The sequence below is a fragment of the Leucopleurus acutus genome (assembly GCF_964270905.1).
Source record: "Leucopleurus acutus genome assembly, chromosome: 6".
In the NCBI taxonomy this organism is placed as follows: Eukaryota; Metazoa; Chordata; class Mammalia; order Artiodactyla; family Delphinidae; genus Leucopleurus; species Leucopleurus acutus.
In genome coordinates this window covers 37,083,338-37,101,685 of record NC_139149.1, presented here as the reverse complement: position 1 = coordinate 37,101,685, position 18,348 = coordinate 37,083,338, and the positions used below count along the sequence as shown (strand labels likewise).

The 18,348-nt window shown below is 32.8% G+C and overlaps 1 long non-coding RNA gene across 1 annotated transcript in view; it reads right to left on the bottom strand.

The window, feature by feature from the left end:
- The window catches only part of LOC309963209, a 102,015-nt gene extending 86,475 nt beyond the window's left edge, over window positions 1-15,540 (bottom strand). The window contains exons 1-2 of the long non-coding RNA XR_014326282.1: window positions 15,083-15,540; window positions 13,390-13,487 (exon numbers count right to left, since the gene is read on the bottom strand). This is a non-coding gene — a long non-coding RNA (uncharacterized lncRNA). The remainder of the gene's footprint in view (window positions 1-13,389; window positions 13,488-15,082) is intronic.
- Between the last annotated feature and the right edge of the window lie 2,808 nt (window positions 15,541-18,348).

Here is an 18,348-nt window from a genome sequence, read left to right as displayed (position 1 = left end):
TTATGGTAAAGACTTCCCAGGTCTCAAACAGTTTTTTCCTGTGTCCTGGAGCAGAACCCAAATTCTCTTTTAACTAAAGATGCAGCATGCTATAAGCATGAATTTTTAATTCAATCTGTATGACTATTTTTTTTCCTAGCTATGAGACCTTGAACAAGTTATTTAGATTCTCTGTGCCTTAATTTCTACATCAACAAAATGGGGATAATGGTTGCCCTTCACAGAAACTCCATTTTTTAATTGAAAAAGTAGAGAATAAATAGCCATAAGAAATCTATTTAAGAACTGTTATTGAAATTCTGTAGACGCTATAGCCATGTACCTTTTCATCATAATCTCCAAAGATGTTTTCACGTTGTAGAAATGCCTTTTTTCCCCCAGCTTCTCTTGTGGGTAATTACTTAAAAAAACAGTAAGAGAAATGATGTTTATGGAAAATTATTTGTAAGCTATATATATTTTTTCAACTCTTTTAGGTAGTATTCTTAAACTTTCACTACCAGAAGGCTAAAAACTCAAACTATGTTATCTTATCTATATTATACAAAAGGTATAAAATAACAAGGAATGACTTATTTGACCACTGTAATTTATGGAAAAGGACTGAACCTCTATTCTACAAGTTGATCATATTCAGTAATAAAAATTCCTATTTCCCAGCCAGGGAAACCCTGCAGCCAGACCTATCGATGTGCTGAAGAAGCCCAAGAGAGACAACAATACTATTAACGGAGATCTATCTACACAAATAGAAATTACTGGACATAAGAGAAAAATCAGCAGCTCAAAAGAGAAGAGCAATGTGAACAAGCTGTGCAAATGGCACCCAATGAAGAGAAACAATGCAAGAAACAAGAGAGGTGACTGAAATCTTCTAATTTTGTTTTCAGTTACATTTGAGGGGTATTGTGGAAATAAAACAAGAATAAACTCCCACAGAAAAGGAGCAATCAATAATAAAACAAAACCAAAAAAGGTTGTACTATTCTACATACTCCCCCTGGTCCATGAAATTCAGATTTTCTCTACATATTCAGGTGTTATTTTTAAACTCAACCTGAGAAGCAATCGATTAAATCCACTGTTATTTTTATTTTTAATTCTTAGATGTTTAGTTTTCAGATGTTTGCTGTTGGCAGAAAGCAATGGTAAGATTCAGAGGTCTGGCAAGGCATTTCAAAGTCAAGTAGGACTCAGGAATTCTTTGTTAAGGGAAGTTCTGTGCACTAAAGGAGTGTGGCAGACATCCCTGGCTCCTGACCACTGAATACCACCAGTAGTCCTTTCTCAATCATGGTGATAACCTAAAAAGGACCCTAGCATTTCCAATATATCCCTTGGGGGAATATACAAGGGAGCTGAGAAGGAGCAGTACTAGCCACACACACATACAAAAGAGGTAAATACTTAATTGTAGAAAATAAAAAGATCTCTAGGATAGAATACAGGATGATAATTTCATAATCTTGCAGTAGAGATTTCCTTTCTTAGCATGACACAAAGACCAGAAATCATAAAAGAAAAGATTGACACACTTGACTAAACCAAAATGTAGATATGATAAATTGGGGAAACATATTTATAACTTACAAAAGGGACAAGTAAATATACTTAATATAAAAAATTCTCCCAGAAACTTAATAAAAAAGAAACTATCCGAGAGAAAAACAAACAAAAGAAATGACTAGAAAATTCACTAAAGAAGAAAATTTATATAACAATAGGGATATTTTAGCACTTATTATGTACCAGATGCAATAGGTACATAGCATCTGCCTTACATGAATTCCGTTATTAAGGAGAGGCTATAGAATTCTCAACAATTCTACAAAGTGTCTTCTAATTTCAGATCAGTATTATAGTAAGGTCAATTAGCTTGCCAAAGTTACACAGCATGTCAATGATGGAGGCTGGGTTTCAAGCTCTAATACCAGAACTCAGAGTTTTATCACTGTTTTCTACCAGTAACAATGTCACTGCTACAGGTGTATTTAATGGAATAATAAGTACACAGATGTCTGTACAAGACAATAAGTGCACTCACTATTTATAACTGAGAAAAAAGTAAATAATCTAAATAATTATCAACAAGGAATTTATTTACTAACATATAGCATATCCACCATACAATGTAATATGCAGGAATTAAAAACAGTAAGGTAATTCTATGTAGCAATATGGGAATATTTTAGTAATATGTTGGTAGATTTTTAAAAATCAACTTGCAAAACAGAATTAGAGTATGATCTCATGTTATTTTTATTATTTACAATAATTAGTAAAAACATCCCCCTTTTGGAAAAAAAAGAAGGGAAAACTACATTTAACAAATCATTTCCTATATAAGCTCATAGGTTTTATATATTGGTAAAATGTCTTATGCTGTTACATAGGTACTACCTTCAATTTATACTGGAAATTTCTGATATGTTATTCCTAATGACAGCAGGTAATAACTAACTTATTCTCACCTCTAAACAATTAACCAACAATTTTATAGCTTGCTAAGAGATTATCTAGAGTACTCATAGTATTTAAGTCAGCCACCTTCCTTATTGGTTTTCTCTAAAAATTCCATTAAGCTATTTCAGGATAGAGTACTTTAAAAAAAAGTAGTTGAGCAACATGTATCAAAAATTTTAAAATTTCAATCCTCTTTGATCTAGCAATAGCTAGATTTTTCATTCAAAAGAAATTGTGACCACAGATTTATTTCATCAGTATCATCAGAGCGCTAGTATAATAAAAAATTTAAATCAATCACAGGAAGCTGTTTAAATAAGTCATGGAACAACTACACAATATTATACAGCCATATAAAATAATAGTGCAGAAAAAATTAAATAACCTGGAAAGAGGTCCACAGTATATTGTTAATGACAAAATTCAAGTAACAAAGTGGCATATACAACATGAACTCATTTCAAAACTAGAAATCCCTAAAGAGAAAGATCTGGGAGGGTAAGCACCAAAGTGATTATCTCTGGATGGTGTAATTACATGTGATTTTAATTTTCCTCTTCTATATTTTCTAAAAGAAAAAATATTACATTTGTAATAACAAAATTAGTAGTTGAAAAAATTGAAAAGAATCAAAATTGTGTGCTGTGTTATATTTACCATATGGTATATAGTCATCTTCAGATTATTCATAGAGAGGGGAAAAATGGGGTACAAAAGCAAAGTCATGATCATTTATTAACCCAGTTGACCATCTTGTCCTACTTTTCCTAGCAGCCTCTTCCATGCTAAAAATTGGCTGTCACAACAGAATAAGGTGTACTTAGGCTACTCACATTCCACTGCAACATGGAAAGTAGTGAATGGGTCCTCCACGCATGTCATTTTAAGTTCCTCTATCCTCTAACAAAACTGGGGATGTCAACAACATTTTAATTAGAGATTGGAAGCTGTTAACAGTAAATGCCAAAAATATCAATAGTACAAGTTTGAGAGTAGTTACTATAAATCAGAAAGTTTTCCACAAGGTAATATTCCCAGCAGATGAAATACAATGTACCTATTTTTTAAGAGTTAAACTTTATGTGCAAAGGGGAAGCATCAATCATTGAAAGAATTATTATGAGAATTAAGAAGATGCTCTAAAGTCATAACACCTATTTCTCAACCAACCCCAACCTCACCTGAGGTATTACAGATGGAGAGAATGTGATAAAACCAGCAAGATTTTTAGCTATGGTTTGAAAATGCACAGCTGCAGATGCCATACAATAGAGGGTCCAACTCATTGTATGCTAGAGTAGAAGTAATATTGGTGATTGTTTTCTACATATCTGGTCTAATAAAACTTTTAGATTACCAAACAGATACCTGAATTTTAGAGCTAGTCAGAGGCAGAACTGGGCCTCCAAGGATTTCTGAGTCTAACTGAAAGAATTTTTAAAATTCCAAGTTCAGCACTATAATAATAGACAAAATGAGATAGACAAGCCATAAACAGAATTATCATGGGGATTAGATTTAAATACAAATCAGTATAATTGGGTGGCAAAGTAGATAATCACTCAATGATAAGCATTTAAAAATTGTAAAATTTTAAGAGAAGAAATAGCACTTTAGACTCTTTTTATTAAGTATTAGAGACCACGAACTACAAAGAGGCTCATGTGATAATTCCTCATGCTTTTCTTTATTTTGAAATGTGTAAAAAATTCATAAAGACATTCATTTTGCACCCAGTAGAAAGTATTTGGTGCAAAGGTTTGCTAGGCCAGTTTAGAAAAACAATTCAAGAGAAGCTAATAAATGGTATAGTTTTTTAAAGAAAGAAAGAGCATTTTAGTTCAGGATATTTATGACAGAGCAGAACCTCCAATAAAAAATATACATGCTGAGGAGATTCCTTGGAGAACAGGATTTCAGTAGAGACATTAAAGGTTCTCACAAATGAGTATGTGTACACACACACACACACACACACACACACACACACACACACATAATTTCTTATATAGGCTGAAAAAAAATGAATCAAAACAAATTGTTAGAGAAACAAATTGTTCTCTTTTACTACTAAAGAGATATAGTTGTAGATATAGAATAGTTAAATTTAAATTCTGTGACACTATACATCAAAGTTACAAAAATATATTTCACTTTTCCAAGATCTCTGAAAACTTGCAAACTTAAGGAAAGTTCCAATAATAGTACCTCCAGAGAACACCTAATAACTTCCACCTAGTTTAACATATTTTTAACCACTTGCCACATTTGCCCTCCCCCCTTTATGGGTATGTGCTTGTGTGTCTGCATATCTGTATCTATACATACACTTTTTTTTTTTGCTGAACTATTTGAGAGTTACTTGTACACACTGCAGCACTTGATTGATGTATACTCTTCAGTATGTATCACCCAAGAATAATGATACTCTCTACACAATTGTGATAATATAATTATCACATTCAGGACACTTTACATTGATAATATGATATAATTTATAATCCATATTTCTATTTTACCATTTGTCTCCCAAGCCATTTTTGCCTTTTGTTGGTTTTACTGTTTTGTTTTGTTTTTTCAAATTATGATCCAATCAATCTTCATTCTCCTTTCATCTAGAGCAATTCTCCAATCTTGTCTAGTTTTTCACATCACTGACATTTTGGAAGTCTAGATCACTTGTTTCTCAGACTATTTCTCGATTTGAATATGTCTGGTTAATTCCTCATGAATAGATTTAGGTTAAACATTATTGGCAGGACTATAACAAAGGTGCATCTTTTCCTTCTGAGGTGCAACATATTAGGAGGCACATGATGCCACACTGTCCTTTATTGGTGTTTTGAAGTTTAATTGTATGGTTAAGATGGTAGCTGCCAGATTTCTCCATTTTACAGGTAATATTCTAATTAATAAGTGACCTGTGAGGTGATACTTGGAGACCATGCGAATATCCTGTTTCCAGGCAGTCTTTTTACCCAATAATTTTAGCATCAACTGGTGACTGTGGCCTTAATTATTACAATCGTTGTAAAGAAAAGTGATTTTCCATTTCTTTTATCCTTTCTACATTTGTTAGATGGCATTCTGTAAAAAGGCACTTTCCCTTCATCCATTCTTCTAATTTCTTTTATGTATCAGTGTGGACTTACAGATTATTGTTTTTAATTCAGTGTGTTACAATCCATTTCTATCATTAGTTTTTTGATTTGGGACATAATTGTCTCAAATATGTTCAGAGGGAGCCCCCTTAAAGCTAGCTCCTATGCTCTTTGGACATGTCTGTTCAGTTTTTAAGCCTGTTCCAAAATACATTTAAAAATAATGACATTTCAAAACAAAAGTCAATATTATATCAAATAGAACTCTACTAGAAGTACTCCCTCCAAACTCAGGAATAAAAATAAGGATATTAATTATTACCAATATTATTCAAAGTGGTTTTGAATATATTTTACATATGTAAAACAACAGAAAAAGAAACATAAGGAATTAATATAACATAGGAAGAGGTAAGATATTTTGATGAAATGTACACTATGAAATCTAAAAGAATCAGTGCAGAAATTATAGCATTAATGAGTAGTAATTTTTCCAGATGTAAGTTAAACATGCTAAAATAATATCAAGTTACAACTAGGTAGAAAATAGAAAGGAAGAAGAGACTTCATTCCAAATAACGAGGAAAAACTGCATTATTTAGAATGTAATTTAATAAGAGCTGCATTTAATCTCTATGAAGACAACCATTAAACTTAATTAGTATATTTAAACTATGACTTAAATAAATGGAGACATGTTCTTGAATGGGTGGCCATAATATTATAAAATGAGTTTTTTAGTTAAACATAGTGGATTAAACATATGTTCCTTTCTACTCCTTCCTGAAACACCATTTAAAAGATAGTAAATGTATATATACATTTTAAATTATAATACTATAAGAAAAAAAAAGAAAGGAGACAAAACAGATAGAAGGTATCAATATACTTTTTGAAACTGGAAACTGAATTGATTAAAAATAACCCAAAGGGTGAGAAAGGTAAGGGAGAAAGAGAAGGAGGTAGGCAGGAAGCAGGGGAGGAAGGGAGGGGAAGAGAGAGAGACAGAGAAGGCAGTTTTATCGCAGAACTTCAGAAAAGCTAAGGAATTGTATTTCTGGATAGAAGGGTATAATAAGGTAGGGCTTCAAATGGATAGATTTGTTCACAATTTTTTAAAAGAGGATGCCAAACTGATCTTCCCCACTCTGGAGCCAGGTGACTACTTAAATAGTTGACTGAAGTTTTATTCTGTAAAAGTTTGAACCAAGAGGCTTTAGATTATGAGTCACCAAAAAGAGATGAGAGTGGAATAATTTGTCTTATTTAACAACTGGGATTAAGTAAAGGTTTATTACACCACTCCCTTTCCTCCCTTTCCACTGATTGCCTCCCAGAATGCTGGCATACAGGGTTTTCCTCCAGAGACAAGATACTGGAAAATTCCTCTCTGAGTAATCTGAACTGCCTAAGAGTAAATACCTGCAGATACTGACATTTGGTGACCTCCCAACAAAGAGATCAGTTCATCGTGCATTCAAAGCTCAGTGAAGCTCTCCAATCAACAAGCTCTGCTCATAGTACACAGAGATAGGAATTCAAACCACATAAACAGAAAAACTGAACGTGGAGAAACATACATTCAGGGAACAGAAGAAACTTCAAAAAATGTATTTAAAAACCTCACAGAAATAAGAAACTATATTGTATCCAGGAAGCAAGAATCAGAAGCTATAAAAAAAGAAACTCTCAGAGAACAAGATCGATCAATGAAAAAAAAAAAGGCAGAGTTTTAAAATGGATTCAAATATAAAGCTAAAAACTCTTCCCTAAGGTAGAAACAAAATGATAGAGAAATGAACAATAGGAAACAAAAGATATGACAGTAAGAGTCTAAGAGGTCCGGTATCCAAATAAAAGGAGTTCCAAGGATACAACAACAACAACAACAACAACAACAACAACAACATGGTCAATAACAGCAAATTAGAAGACAGGAAACCATCAAAGAAATAAAACATGAAAAATCTGCAAATGGAATCCCCAGGTCAAAGGATGAAAACTGAGCAAACAGCAAGGTGAATCATTAAGAGAGTAGAAAAAAAAAAAAAGAGAGTAGAAAGCACTGAGGAAAAAGAGAAGGTTCTAAAAGATTCCAGAGACTGGGCAGGGAGAACTCCTGTGCCTAAGATGAGACTCTGAAAGGTTACTGTTCTTTTAACAACAATACTAGAAACTAAAAGATAATGGTCTCAAAAACTCTGAAATAGATATGGGATTCAGGAAACTGGATTAGAACTATTTTTCATCCCTGCTAATATTTCCTGTTAACGATTACGGAGCACAATTTTACAAACTTTAATGGAAAAAGCTTAGATAAATTAGACATACAATCAGACAAACCTGGATTGAACTCTAGCTCAACTTCTCACTAGATTTGTAATCAATGGGTTATTTAGCTTCATTTTCATAAGAGAATAATAATGCCTAACTCATAGAATTGTTCTAAGAATTATACATAACTTTTATGGAACACCAAAAAGGTATTTGATAATGTGTTACCATTATTTTCAGAACTATCATTTGTATTATTTAATTAAAGTGCTAGCCGTAATAGATAAATGCTAAAAAAAAAGTAAATATTTAAACAATTGTAGAAAATATGTTAAATTTTAGTAATTAAATAAACAGAATATCAATATGATATGGTCATCAAATTGATCACTGCAAGCTATGTAGAAACATGGAAAAATAATTAGAAATTGTCAAAGAAAATGTCAGATTATAAAATATATGTACAGAATAATTTTAACTACATAAAAATATATGCCTAAGCATTAAAATTGAAAAGTCAATATACAGAAATATACATAGTTTTATTAGAGTACTGGCATCTTGAATTATGATTCTTATTTAAGAATTTACTTAACGGCATGTTGTCTATTTTTAATAGTGTTCAGATCACTGTAGAAACTACGAATAAGTAAAAAGAAAATGTGTTAATAATCACCCCAAACCTCATGCCCAAGAGCTATTAATTTTGACTTTTGCAATGGATTATGATTATATATATACACACCATTGTTTTTTAAAAATTAGATTGTATATTTTACCTTGCAACCGTCTCTGTTTCCCCTCAACAAATTACCACAAACTTCTTTTGATGGCATTCAAAGAAATCTTTTAAAATTGCATTTAGCATTTCATTATTTGGATGTTTCACACTCAACTCAACCCATTCTCTTATTGTGAGGTAAATGTTTGTTTCCAATATTTTAATTTTCTGTAAAGTGATGTAATGTCCACTCCTATGGCTAAATCTCTATACATACCTTTAATTGTTTTTATAAATTCGTAGAAGCGAAATTTATGTGTCATAAATATAAATCTTTTAACTTGGATATACACTGCCAAACTGCTGTGCACAGGAGTTGTAGCAATTAACATCTTTGCCAATAAGAGATAAGAAAGTTTCTGGATTTTTGAATGCTTGTTAATTTGGGGTTTCAAATTCTGTTTCCTTCCTTCTTCCTTTCTTTTCTTCTTTACTTTTCTAATTTGACAAGAAAAACGGCACTGTATAGTTACTTCTATCAGTATTTCTTGGATCACTAATGATTTTAAATATTTGAAACATTCATGTCTGTGTATGTCCGCTGTCCAAATTTCTTGAAGCACCATGCTCAGAGTCAGTTTGGGACTTTAGTCTTGGCTTTGCCATTTACAAGCTGTATAACGGACTTCTATATCCTGTAAAATGAGTATCACCTGAAAACAACTAAAATAAAATAAGAAATATAAAAAATACTTAAATGATCCCATGAGGTAAGAAAAAAAGTAAGGAATTCTGGGGACAAGACTAAGTGAAGACTGGTATTCAGAGTAGTAAGGTAAGCACTTGAGTTGTCTTTTGTCTTAAGAATATTTGCTGAATCAGCTGAAGTTGAGTATTAATTTTTGAGGCCTCAAAAGGTAGGATGTCTAACAGCAGACCCCCCCCCCCGCCCCAAGAGTGCTGGGGCCACAAAGCACTACTCACTTAGTGTAAGAGTTAGTTAGACACAATAATGATGATCATGATAATAATAGGAAACACTTATAGAACTTACTGCGTTCTAAGTGCTTCAAAGATATTAACTCATTTTATCCTCAGAAAACCCATAAAAAGGGCACCATTATAATCTTTATCTTAGAGATCAAGACACTGAAGAACAGAAAGGTTAAGTAATTTGTTCAAGGTTAGCAGTAGAGCCAAAATGCAAATTCACACAGTCTGGGTCTAGGCACAATACTCTTAAGCATTATGCCATAACCCCCCCACCCTCTTGCTTCCTTCCCTAAGAGGAAATGTAAGGGAAATTGCCTATACAGAACTTTGACACTGGATGGATGGGAAAAATAAGTCCTCTCTGATAATTTGTAACCACGCGCTAACCCTCACTGCAGTCTGCAGTCTGAAGTCTCACTACTCTTTTGCTCCACAAAATCTCAAGCCAAGATTTTAAAGTGGTCCTATATTAATAGTATCATACTAATACTGTCAGGCATCTGATAGAAAAGAATGTACACCTTGAAACACAGGTATCAAAATACTTTCACATGTAAAGTTCAAAGAAAAATGAGTAGCTCAAGATCTTAAAAATCATTTAAATATATTAAAAAACAAGGCATCATATGTAAAACAAATAAACAACAACGTATGGCAGAATCCCTCCTAAGAAGTTGCCAGGTATTAGAATTACTGCACATACAATCAATATGTTTACTATGTTTCAAGAAGTAAAAAGTTTAATAATGTAAGAAAAGATGAATTTTGAAAAAAGGAGAAAAGACAATTTTTAAAAATGCAAAGTATGATAAAGCAAAAGAAGTCAATCAATAGGTTAAACAGTAACTTCAATATAGTTGAAATGAGAATTAGAGAACTGTAATCGAGAAATGAATATATTATGTCAGATGTAATCCTGAGACATAAAGAGGCATGGAAAATATTGCGAACAGATCTCATGTACATCTGAATTAAAGCTCTAGCAAAGACAGAAAGAGGTAGAGGATATATTGGAAGAGTGAAACTGTTAATACAAGAAAAAGAAAAGACATCAAAAGCAAACAGAAAAAAAAGATAAATTACATTCAAAGGACTGACAGACCAATAATTAAACTTTTGAAAGAAAAAGAATCCACAAGACAGTGAAATAATAACTTTAATGGGCTAAAAGAAATTAACCTAGTAACCTAGAATTTTATACCCAATAAAATTCTTCTAACAATGAGAGTGAAATAAGGTCATTTAGAGATAAAGACTGAGAGTGTTTATCACTCTCATGTCCTCATTGAATTTATTTTCAATCAAAAGTTCTGAAATGCCTAAAGAATAATGAGGTGAAAAGAAGTGGTAAATATAAACAATATTAACATTATAAAATATGATATTTATTTCTTACAGAATTAAAAACATAAGCAAAAATATATAAATTTGGAAAAGGTAAGCAGAGTTAAAATATTCTCTTCTAAGGTCTTTTTGTTTGGGTAGAGAGTAAAGGTATGTATATAATTTAAACAGTATACATGATAACATTTCTAGGGTAAGCAAGTATAACCTCCAAACCAGTAGGAAAAAAAAATGAATGAGAAAAAAATAGTGAAGAATGCACAAAGAAGTCAATAAAAGAAAGAAAGAGAAACAAAGAAATGATGGGAAAATAAATATACCTAATTAAATGGCAGAAATAAACCCAAATACATCAGTAATTACAATAAACGTAAACTGGCTGTATAGTCTAGTTAAAAGATAAAAATTGTCAGATTGAATTTAAAAAAATTTAGCTATATTGTTCTCTTTTCAAAAGATACATCCATAACATAAATAAAAGTACAAAATGGAAAAAGATATTAATACAAATATTAAAATTATATTAATATAAGGAAAAAAGCATTACTAGAAATAAAGAGGATCATTGTTAAATGATAAAAAGTTTACTTCTTCAGGAAAATATAACAATAACAAAGTTGTACACAGCTAACGATCTCAAAATATATAAAGCAAAACTTGACAAGGAAAACTAAACTAACGATGTAAAATGGGAGATTTACAGTTTAGCTTAGTAACTGAAAGGTCAAGAAGACAACGTCATAAGAACATAAAAGATTTGAACAATTACCCTTATCTAATGGACATATGTATAAAATGATACCCAGAGTTGTAAAATACACGTTATTTTCAAGTACATTTCCAAAATAGAACATTTCAAAAGCTGATCACAAACTAGGCCACAAAAATAAGGCTCAGCAAGTTAAATAATTGATATTATACAAACCACATTCTTTAACAACAATGAGATTAAGATAGAATTTAATAACAAAAAGATAACTAGAAATAATTCAATTGTTTTGAAAATAAGCAGCATACTTCTAAATAACTCGAAATGGAAATTGGAACTAAATATTCAGAACTAAGTGACAACCTAATATGAAAACCTGTGGTATATGTGAAAATCAATAACTGAAGAGAATTTTATAACCTTAAATGCCTACTATGGAAAAGGATGAAAATTAGTGACCTGAGAATCCAATAAAACACGCTTTATAAAAGAAACACAATAAACTTTAAAAAAAAAGAGAAAAAAACAGGAGTTGAAAAAAGCAAAGGACAAGAAATAATTAAAATAAAAACCCAGAAATTGATGAAATAGAAAATAAAGATAAAATAGAGGTGACGGGAAAGCTAAAAATTGACTCTCTGAAAAGCGTAAAACTTCAAACCTCTGGATAGATTCAGCAAAAAGTTGTAAGGAAGAAAGGAAGAAAAAAAGGGAGGGAGGGAGGAAGCGAGGAAGAGAAGGAGGAAGGGCAGGCATGCAGAAATAGCTAGTGTCAGAAACTACATAACTACAGATGCTGCAGACATTAAAATAATAAGAGCATATTAAAACAGCTTCATGCCAATGCATTTGAAGACAGATGAAATGAACAAACTAGAAAAATATAGCTTACTGCCACTGATTCAAGATTAAATAGAAAATTCTGAACAAAACTACTAAAGAAATTGAATCAACAGTAAAAATCTCCTCACAAATAAAATTCCAGATTCAGCTGTACAATCTAAGGTGTTATTTAACCTCTATGATTCTTCGTTTACTTATTTATGATATCCCATATTATCTCGTAAGTATTATGCTATCTCACAAGCAATTTAATTTGAAGATTATATAAAAAAGTACATAAGGCAATCTGTGAACTCTAAGGTGTTACAAAAACTATAAATATTATTCACCCAATTTTAGATTAAAATCAGAAAGCCCATAACTTTAAAAAGACACATTCCAAAGAATCTTCCACAAAGTAAAATTTTCTCCAAAAGGCAAATCTTATTTTGCTACTGCATCCACTAAATACCTAATGATACATTCTTTGGGAGGAAAACTGGCCACAAAATAATACAACTGCAAATTAAAAATTCTGAAAAAATTTAGAGTAACCTTTACAAATAGTCAATATTGTGTGTTAAAAACTTCATGACAAAGTTACAAAATGTAGTTTAAGTAGTAACTATTTTTTGTTTAGTGCAATAGGTTAAAGATCCAAAGAAACAAAAAATAATATTGCAGAATGGGATGAAGAAGCATAACAAGACAATGTTTCATGGGTAATGAGTTAATGCTTTTTCCTAGTGAAACATAACCTTCTATGAATGTGTGCTTCATAAAATACCTATAAATCTATTCATATTCATCTTTTCATGTATGCTTTCATTCAACGAAGATGTTAGTGCCTACCAGGTATGAGGCACAAGTTTAGATGTTGAGGATACAAAGATGAAAAACAGTGAAGCTCACAACAATTTTACAGTCCAGTGAAGGAGAGAGAGATATATAAAGAGAAGTACCTGAGTATGCACAGGATACTACAGATGTTCACAGAGGAGGTACACCTAATGCAAAATGAAAAGATCGGAGAATGTCCGCAGAAGGGATGACTTCTAAGCTGTGTATGAGAGAAGAAATTAGAGTTAGCTAGGGGGAGACGGCTGGCCATTCCAGGAGGAGGGAACTCAGGCCACTGCTGTCACAGCTCCTCATGCCCCCTCTTACAACCTCATCATGCATTAATATGTTACATTACACTGGTCAAGCATGGCACCTGTCACAAAAATTATTTCATAAAGAACAGGATTTTAAATTTACTATTGGATAATGCTAAAAATGACCTTTAATAATGTGAGTTATATAATGTGTTTAAATTATTCTCCTAACTCTGGCAAGATACCTTAAATTTATTTTGAAATCAAACTTTAGACATCCATGTTTGACTAAAATACAGTGAAATTAAAAAAAAAAAATCATGCCCATGTTGTTTCAGTTTTCCATATAGTGACATAGCTAGAAATTATAAGAAGCCAAGGGATGTATGACGGGATGGGGAAGTCGGGGGAAGTCGGGGGAAAGTCGGGCGTATCTCTGGTCCAGAACAAAGAAAGGGCACTTCACTGAATTCTGAGGCTACCTTTCCAAACTATTCCATGTACTAACTTGCCACCTTAGTATGCAGCATGTATCAGAACGTCAACAGGTTGTGTGTTTTCCTGAAAAGGTTCCCTGAACTAAGGCCACTATCCTGGGCTCTTCTTCTAGGACTGACTGGCTTTGGGGATTGTTTCTTATACCACTACTCCTATCTTAACTTTTCTATAACTCCAGTAACATTTACCCATGAACCACTAAATTAAATATTAAAGTATTTTCAAGGCCATAATGTTTTCAATTACATTAATTTTGATCTCTGTAAGAAATGCACTCTACCATTAGGGATAGCTGTTACTCTGAAGAGGAAAAAAGTCACTGATGGAAAGCAAAATAATAGAAAGATCAAGTAGTAAGTAGCAACACAGTTGGGGCTGTGTTTGGCTTTGGTACAGTAAAGAAAAAGTTGATAATGTACATTTTATTTTCTTCATGCTGCTTACATGGATACATGAGGAATTTATTCTAAGGCAACAGTCTGATTTCTCACAGAATGCTGTATTTTCTTACAGGAACTTATATTCTGATTAAATTTTTCCCATCTATCTTCTCTTGGTGAGTAGGAATGTTCTAGTCTTATACAACATAATAAATCATGCTTTTCATAGTTTCTTTTGTCTGACTTTAAAATTTCTTTGATTTGCCAATGAACAGACTGTGAGCTCCTAGTAGGGCCAATGTTCTGTTCTTATAAGTCTTCTGCTTTGTAAATGCCTACTACAAACAATCCAGGTTTATATATTCAGCTAGCTGAATAAAACAAGCGATTCTGATCACTCACATAAATGTTACATCAAAATCAAAATACTCAGCTGAGAAATATTACAGAAAAACTACAGGTACTGATACTAAATTGAAAGAACTCAGCATTTGGAGTTAGACGGATCTGGCTAGAATCTTATTGTCACTACTATGTCATAGCTGTGTAACAGACAAGCTACTTCATTTCTTCTAGCCTTTTGCTTTCTTCTCTTGAAATAAACAGAATAACATACACTCTTCAGAGGATTAAATGAGGTAACAAATGTACAGCAACTAGCAAAAAATAGTGGACATTACCATTTTCAACTCTGCTTTTTATCAAAGTAGATGGGGAGGTCTTTCTTAGGTCAGTGACTTTGAGATTTGGCTGAAGTAGATGAAAGCAATATCCTGTTTAACTTCATGCCCAGATCAACCTTGTTCCTACAATATTTTTGAGGCAGAAGAAAGGAGGATGGGATGGATTAGAACAGCAAACTTGAAAACAAGACTAGATACATGACTTTTAAACATTTTCCTTCTAATTTAATTCAGGCCCACCTGGATCACTTTAAATTGGAGGATTCTGTGAATGGTTAAGATAGGCTAAGTGAAACAACAAAGAGCTTGATTTGCACTTATAGGTATGTATTATGTATGTATATAGAGAGTGTTCAACGTATTTGTGTATGTATATACACGCATGTGTGAGTACACATACATACCTTACACAAACACACATAAGACAAATCTACGCATGGGAAAATCATGACCAAACAAAGAAAAACAAAGAGAAATGTAATGAGTTGTAGTTTAAAATTTAACATCTATTTTTACTGAAAGAACACAATTTTTAAAAAGTTTAGTATTCAGTTTATATTATAGCTGAGGCTAGTAGTCAGTATAGTGAAATAAAATGAGGTTAAAAAAACAAACCCAACACTCTCCTAACCTAGCTAGCAAGCATAAAGATGGTAAAGTAGTACTGAAGTTCCTTTACTTAAATTTATTTTAGGTTCTGAAAGGATGTGCATTTAATTTCATTTATTTATATGTTTAAGGTGACAGCATACAAGCATTAGTTATATTGTAGTTTTATCTCTGTTTTAATTTTAAAACTTTGTTGATTTTTCTTTGAACCATGTCTAGCCTTCTTTTCTGCTTTTGCACTTACTGGACAGGATGGAGCTACTAACATTTATAAAATACCTCAAAAGTAATGTCAAAGACATCGTGGATGAATAACCGACAGGTGAACTATAAAGGGAAATTAATGACTGTTACTGGTGCAGTGGAACATAGATTTGATCTTATTTGTGAACATTCTTAAGTGAGGAATATGCAAGATTGTACCTTCCAAAGATGCTAATCAATAAATCAATCCTTTCCCACATTCTCTTCTTACAATGTGACTGACACTCCTCCCACTGAGAGGTAGGTGGTATTTTCCCTTCCCTTCAACATGAGCCCATGACTGTTCTAACAAGTAGAATATGGTAAAGATGATTAGGTCACCTGAGGTTAGATCATAAAAAGTATATAAAACTTCCACCTAATTTTCTTCTTCTTGAGACACTTGCTTTTGGGTCCTGGTCCCCATGCTATGAGGAAACTCAAACTAGCCCATGAGGAGACCATACAAAGTAGTCCTTTTAGAGAAGAATTAATTCCCCAAGCCAACATCCAAAATTAATTGCTAAAAAGTTGAATGAACAATGATGCAGATGACTTTAGCTCTCACAGACTTCCAATCCTCAAGCTGGACCCCAAACATCATGGAATTGAGACAAACCATCCCCACTATGCCCTGTCTGAAATCCTGACCCAGAATCTGTGAGTATAATAAATGTATGTTCCATTCCATTAGTTTTGGGTAATTTGTTATGCACCATTAGATAACTGGAATAAGGTACTTCCATACATGCAAGTTTGAGACTCTGGCATTTGAGGCCTATGTATAGAGGTTTGTACTTGTATGAAAATCTGAGTATATCTCTAATGATGGAGATGGGGAAGACAGGGGGGGTTAACATCTGATCTAATTTTCCCAGTCAATATATGGCTTTTGCTTTCTCTTGCATTAGGGACATTCTATTCTATTCTCTCAGCCTGAACATTCATCCTCCCCTGTGACCCAACACTCACTCTGATCTTCATCTCCTCAAAGGTCTTAGGTCTTACATGAAATGTCACATTCTCCCAGAAGACTCATCTGACTGCTAAAGAATGGATTTAGGTGCCCCTTCTATTAGATTATAGTGAATTTATCACACTATGTTCCAGTTACTTATCCCTCCATCCTACTAGCCTGTAAGCTCCTTGAGGGTATGAACTTTCTTATTTACTACTGCATACTCAGCATCAAGTAGTGATGGATGATCAATAAAAATCATCTTGATAAATGAGTATATGAATGAATGAATGCTTCTCTCTACCTCTACCCTGCTATAAAGGACTGAAAGGCAAGACCCTGGAAAGCTGGAGAAAGTAGATATTCAGAAACTGCAGGTTAGACGGGAATGAACAAAGACACAATGAAGTTAGCAGCTAAAGTCATAGGGTCTGATGAATTTCAGAGACAAAACAGTCTCCATTCTGGTTTCAGAAAATTCTGCAAATCAGACTCAGTTCTCCCTCAGTTTGTCTTACCTTTCTCTCCTGACACACACTTTCATTTCCTCATGTTACCTTGGTTTGTAGACCCTCATGATAACCTCCAGAAATTCAAAATCTCCTAATTTATCCAGGTCTGCCATTAAAAATGCCCCATACTTAGGATCATACACCTGGCAGTTTTCAAGACAGTACTGATTTCATACATTTTTTTCTTTTCATTAATCTAAACATCAATCTACATGAAATAATATCATTATAAAAACTACCATATAAACGCATTCATGAATTGATAGAAGTGTAAGATGGATCCCAATTTTTGGAGAGAAAAAAAGGACATCTGACTAAAGATTCCAAAATTATGCTCCAATTCTTGGAAGTTTTTGCTTCCATTCCTTAGTACTGATTTAAACTAAGTATCAATTTAATTATAACAATTAACTCTAGAGTATGAATCACTTTATCCCTCCCCAGGGATTATCAACGGGAGATGAGGGACTTGTTTCCTTAAACAAATTACCCAGTAAAGAATTACTTTTGAGTTAGGAATATCTTTCAGCATTCACTGTCTACTGCAGGTAGTGTATACAAAAAGTCTCTCAAGGAGTACAAGTCTATGCTTTTTGCAGACTTGTATATTTATCCCTCTTCCTCGTTGTCACCTACTAGATAACTTCCTCTTCAAAAACGTCTTTCATTTTTTATCCCCTTGCACCTGGCTCATAGGCTTTTATTTTTACCCCAAACTTGCAATCAACCAGAGTAACCACAATATGCTACATTAATAACCCCATACTTGTCTTCCATTTCTTGATTTTTCTTAGTGATTCAATCTACCATTTTTTTCCATGGACATGTCCCAGATGTCATTACTGCTCTACCCTCAAAATAATAAATTTAGACATTCTACTCTCTGACCATGACCTCCCAACATCCCAGCATTCTCTACTAATTACAATCCAATATATATA